This window comes from Heterodontus francisci, unplaced genomic scaffold (assembly GCF_036365525.1).
Source record: "Heterodontus francisci isolate sHetFra1 unplaced genomic scaffold, sHetFra1.hap1 HAP1_SCAFFOLD_980, whole genome shotgun sequence".
NCBI classification, from domain to species: Eukaryota; Metazoa; Chordata; class Chondrichthyes; order Heterodontiformes; family Heterodontidae; genus Heterodontus; species Heterodontus francisci.
The window spans coordinates 184,135-190,796 of NW_027141450.1; positions in this window are offsets into that span (position 1 = coordinate 184,135).

Genomic DNA, 6,662 nt, shown 5'->3' on the forward strand with positions numbered 1-6,662 from the left:
TGATTATCTGTTCCATTTACACAGTGATTATCTGTTCCATTTACACACTGATTATCTGTTCCAGTTACACAGTGATTATCTGTTCCAGTTACACAGTGATTATCTGTTCCAGCTACACAGTGATTATCTGTTCCATTTACACAGTGATTATCTGTTCCATTTACACAGTGATTATCTGTTCCATTTACACAGTGATTATCTGTTCCAGTTACACAGTGATTATCTGTTCCATTTACACAGTGATTATCTGTTCCATTTACACAGTGATTATCTGTTCCAGTTACACAGTGATTATCTGTTCCATTTACACAGTGATTATCTGTTCCAGTTACACAGTGATTATCTGTTCCATTTACACAGTGATTATCTGTTCCATTTACACAGTGATTATCTGTTCCATTTACACAGTGATTATCTGTTCCAGTTAAACAGTGATTATCTGTTCCAGTTACACAGTGATTATCTGTTCCATTTACACAGTGATTATCTGTTCCAGTTACACAGTGATTATCTGTTCCAGCTACACAGTGATTATCTGTTCCAGTTACACAGTGATTATCTGTTCCAGTTACACAGTGATTATCTGTTCCATTTACACAGTGATTATCTGTTCCATTTACACAGTGATTATCTGTTCCAGCTACACAGTGATTATCTGTTCCAGCTACACAGTGATTATCTGTTCCAGCTTCACAGTGATTATCTGTTCCAGTTACACAGTGATTATCTGTTCCAGTTACACAGTGATTATCTGTTCCAGTTACACACTGATTATCTGTTCCAGTTACACAGTGATTATCTGTTCCAGCTGCACAGTGATTATCTGTTCCATTTACACAGTGATTATCTGTTCCATTTACACAGTGATTATCTGTTCCATTTACACAGTGATTATCTGTTCCAGTTACACAGTGATTATCTGTTCCAGTTACACAGTGATTATCTGTTCCAGCTGCACAGTGATTATCTGTTCCATTTAAACAGTGATTATCTGTTCCAGCTGCACACTGATTATCTGTTCCAGTTACACAGTGATTATCTCTTCCAGCTGCACACTGATTATCTGTTCCAGTTACACAGTGATTATCTGTTCCTGCTGCACTGTGATTATCTGTTCCAGTTACACAGTGATTATCTGTTCCAGCTGCACAGTGATTATCTGTTCCAGCTGCACACTGATTATCTGTTCCAGTTACACAGTGATTATCTCTTCCAGCTGCACAGTGATTATCTGTTCCAGCTGCACGGTGATTATCTGTTCCAGCTACACAGTGATTATCTGTTCCAGCTGCACAGTGATTATCTGTTCCAGCTACACAGTGATTATCTCTTCCAGCTGCACACTGATTATCTGTTCCAGTTACACAGTGATTATCTGTTCCAGTTACACAGTGATAATCTGTTCCAGCTGCACAGTGATTATCTGTTCCAGCTGCACACTGATTATCTGTTCCAGTTACACAGTGATTATCTCTTCCAGCTGCACAGTGATTATCTGTTCCAGCTGCACGGTGATTATCTGTTCCAGCTACACAGTGATTATCTGTTCCAGCTGCACAGTGATTATCTGTTCCAGCTACACAGTGATTATCTCTTCCAGCTGCACACTGATTATCTGTTCCAGTTACACAGTGATTATCTGTTCCAGTTACACAGTGATAATCTGTTCCAGCTGCACAGTGATTATCTGTTCCAGCTGCACACTGATTATCTGTTCCAGTTACACAGTGATTATCTCTTCCAGCTGCACAGTGATTATCTGTTCCAGCTGCACGGTGATTATCTGTTCCAGCTACACAGTGATTATCTGTTCCAGCTGCACAGTGATTATCTGTTCCAGCTACACAGTGATTATCTGTTCCAGTTACACAGTGATTATCTGTTCCAGCTACACAGTGATTATCTGTTCCAGCTGCACAGTGATTATCTGTTCCAGCTACACAGTGATTATCTGTTCCAGCTACACAGCGATTATCTGTTCCAGCTGCACACTTATTATCTGTTCCAGCTGCACAGTGATTATCTCTTCCAGCTGCACACTGATTATCTGTTCCAGTTACACAGTGATTATCTCTTCCAGCTGCACAGTGATTATCTCTTCCAGCTGCACAGTGATTATCTCTTCCAGCTGCACACTGATTATCTGTTCCAGTTACACAGTGATTATCTCTTCCAGCTGCACAGTGATTATCTGTTCCAGCTGCACAGTGATTATCTGTTCCAGCTACACAGTGATTATCTGTTCCAGCTGCACAGTGATTATCTGTTCCAGCTACACAGTGATTATCTCTTCCAGCTGCACAGTGATTATCTGTTCCAGCTGCACAGTGATTATCTGTTCCAGCTACACAGTGATTATCTGTTCCAGTTACACAGTGATTATCTCTTCCAGCTGCACACTGATTATCTGTTCCAGTTACACAGTGATTATCTGTTCCAGTTACACAGTGATTATCTGTTCCAGTTACACAGTGATTATCTCTTCCAGCTGCACAGTGATTATCTGTTCCAGCTGCACAGTGATTATCTGTTCCAGCTACACAGTGATTATCTGTTCCAGTTACACAGTGATTATCTCTTCCAGCTGCACACTGATTATCTGTTCCAGTTACACAGTGATTATCTCTTCCAGCTGCACACTGATTATCTGTTCCAGTTACACAGTGATTATCTGTTCCAGTTACACAGTGATTATCTGTTCCAGTTACACAGTGAATATCTCTTCCAGCTGCACAGTGATTATCTGTTCCAGCTGCACAGTGATTATCTGTTCCAGCTACACAGTGATTATCTGTTCCAGTTACACAGTGATTATCTCTTCCAGCTGCACACTGATTATCTGTTCCAGTTACACAGTGATTATCTGTTCCAGTTACACAGTGATTATCTGTTCCAGTTACACAGTGATTATCTGTTCCAGTTACACAGTGATTATCTGTTCCAGCTGCACACTGATTATCTGTTCCAGTTACACAGTGATTATCTCTTCCAGCTGCACAGTGATTATCTGTTCCAGCTGCACAGTGATTATCTGTTCCAGCTACACAGTGATTATCTGTTCCAGCTGCACAGTGATTATCTGTTCCAGCTACACAGTGATTATCTCTTCCAGCTGCACACTGATTATCTGTTCCAGTTACACAGTGATTATCTGTTCCAGCTACACAGTGATTATCTGTTCCAGTTACAAAGTGATTATCTGTTCCAGCTACACAGTGATTATCTGTTCCAGCTGCACAGTGATTATCTGTTCCAGCTGCACAGTGATTATCTGTTCCATTTACACAGTGATTATCTGTTCCAGCTACACAGTGATTATCTGTTCCAGTTACACAGTGATTATCTGTTCCAGCTACACAGTGATTATCTGTTCCAGCTGCACAGTGATTATCTGTTCCAGCTGCACACTGATTATCTGTTCCAGTTACACAGTGATTATCTGTTCCAGCTACAAAGTGATTATCTGTTCCATTTACACAGTGATTATCTGTTCCAGCTACACAGTGATTATCTGTTCCAGCTGCACAGTGATTATCTGTTCCAGCTGCACACTGATTATCTGTTCCAGTTACACAGTGATTATCTGTTCCAGCTACAAAGTGATTATCTGTTCCAGTTACACAGTGATTATCTGTTCCAGTTACACAGTGATTATCTGTTCCAGCTACAAAGTGATTATCTGTTCCAGTTACACAGTGATTATCTGTTCCAGTTACACAGTGATTATCTGTTCCAGCTGCACACTGATTATCTGTTCCAGCTACACAGTGATTATCTGTTCCAGTTACACAGTGATTATCTGTTCCAGTTACACAGTGATTATCTGTTCCAGCTGCACACTGATTATCTGTTCCAGCTACACAGTGATTATCTGTTCCAGTTACACAGTGATTATCTGTTCCAGTTACACAGTGATTATCTGTTCCAGCTACACAGTGATTATCTGTTCCAGTTACACAGTGATTATCTGTTCCAGTTACACAGTGATTATCTGTTCCAGCTGCACTCTGATTATCTGTTCCAGCTACACAGTGATTATCTGTTCCAGTTACACAGTGATTATCTGTTCCAGCTGCACAGTGATTATCTGTTCCAGTTACACAGTGATTATCTGTTCCAGCTGCACAGTGATTATCTGTTCCAGCTGCACACTGATTATCTGTTCCAGTTACACAGTGATTATCTCTTCCAGCTGCACAGTGATTATCTGTTCCAGCTGCACGGTGATTATCTGTTCCAGCTACACAGTGATTATCTGTTCCAGCTGCACAGTGATTATCTGTTCCAGCTACACAGTGATTATCTCTTCCAGCTGCACACTGATTATCTGTTCCAGTTACACAGTGATTATCTGTTCCAGTTACACAGTGATTATCTGTTCCAGCTGCAAAGTGATTATCTGTTCCAGCTGCACAGTGATTATCTGTTCCAGCTACACAGTGATTATCTGTTCCAGCTGCACAGTGATTATCTGTTCCAGCTACACAGTGATTATCTGTTCCAGCTACACAGTGATTATCTGTTCCAGCTGCACACTGATTATCTGTTCCAGCTGCACAGTGATTATCTCTTCCAGCTGCACACTGATTATCTGTTCCAGTTACACAGTGATTATCTCTTCCAGCTGCACAGTGATTATCTCTTCCAGCTGCACAGTGATTATCTCTTCCAGCTGCACACTGATTATCTGTTCCAGTTACACAGTGATTATCTCTTCCAGCTGCACAGTGATTATCTGTTCCAGCTGCACAGTGATTATCTGTTCCAGCTACACAGTGATTATCTCTCCAGCTGCACACTGATTATCTGTTCCAGTTACACAGTGATTATCTGTTCCAGTTACACAGTGATTATCTGTTCCAGTTACACAGTGATTATCTGTTCCAGTTACACAGTGATTATCTGTTCCAGCTGCACACTGATTATCTGTTCCAGTTACACAGTGATTATCTCTTCCAGCTGCACAGTGATTATCTGTTCCAGCTACACAGTGATTATCTGTTCCAGCTGCACAGTGATTATCTGTTCCAGCTACACAGTGAGTATCTCTCCAGCTGCACACTGATTATCTGTTCCAGTTACACAGTGATTATCTGTTCCAGTTACACAGTGATTATCTGTTCCAGTTACACAGTGATTATCTGTTCCAGTTACACAGTGATTATCTGTTCCAGCTGCACAGTGATTATCTGTTCCAGCTACACAGTGATTATCTCTCCAGCTGCACACTGATTATCTGTTCCAGTTACACAGTGATTATCTGTTCCAGTTACACAGTGATTATCTGTTCCAGTTACACAGTGATTATCTGTTCCAGTTACACAGTGATTATCTGTTCCAGCTGCACACTGATTATCTGTTCCAGTTACACAGTGATTATCTCTTCCAGCTGCACAGTGATTATCTGTTCCAGCTGCACAGTGATTATCTGTTCCAGCTACACAGTGATTATCTGTTCCAGCTGCACAGTGATTATCTGTTCCAGCTACACAGTGATTATCTCTTCCAGCTGCACACTGATTATCTGTTCCAGTTACACAGTGATTATCTGTTCCAGCTACACAGTGATTATCTGTTCCAGTTACAAAGTGATTATCTGTTCCAGCTACACAGTGATTATCTGTTCCAGCTGCACAGTGATTATCTGTTCCAGCTGCACAGTGATTATCTGTTCCATTTACACAGTGATTATCTGTTCCAGCTACACAGTGATTATCTGTTCCAGCTGCACAGTGATTATCTGTTCCAGCTGCACACTGATTATCTGTTCCAGTTACACAGTGATTATCTGTTCCAGCTACAAAGTGATTATCTGTTCCATTTACACAGTGATTATCTGTTCCAGCTACACAGTGATTATCTGTTCCAGCTGCACAGTGATTATCTGTTCCAGCTGCACACTGATTATCTGTTCCAGTTACACAGTGATTATCTGTTCCAGCTACAAAGTGATTATCTGTTCCAGCTGCACAGTGATTATCTGTTCCAGCTGCACAGTGATTATCTGTTCCATTTACACAGTGATTATCTGTTCCAGCTACAAAGTGATTATCTGTTCCAGTTACACAGTGATTATCTGTTCCAGTTACACAGTGATTATCTGTTCCAGCTGCACACTGATTATCTGTTCCAGCTACACAGTGATTATCTGTTCCAGTTACACAGTGATTATCTGTTCCAGTTACACAGTGATTATCTGTTCCAGCTGCACACTGATTATCTGTTCCAGCTACACAGTGATTATCTGTTCCAGTTACACAGTGATTATCTGTTCCAGTTACACAGTGATTATCTGTTCCAGCTACACAGTGATTATCTGTTCCAGTTACACAGTGATTATCTGTTCCAGTTACACAGTGATTATCTGTTCCAGCTGCACTCTGATTATCTGTTCCAGCTACACAGTGATTATCTGTTCCAGTTACACAGTGATTATCTGTTCCAGTTACACAGTGATTATCTGTTCCAGTTACACAGTGATTATCTGTTCCAGCTGCACACTGATTATCTGTTCCAGCTACACAGTGATTATCTGTTCCAGTTACACAGTGATTATCTGTTCCAGCTACACAGTGATTATCTGTTCCAGTTACACAGTGATTATCTGTTCCAGCTACACAGTGATTATCTGTTCCAGCTACACAGTGATTATCTGTTCCAGC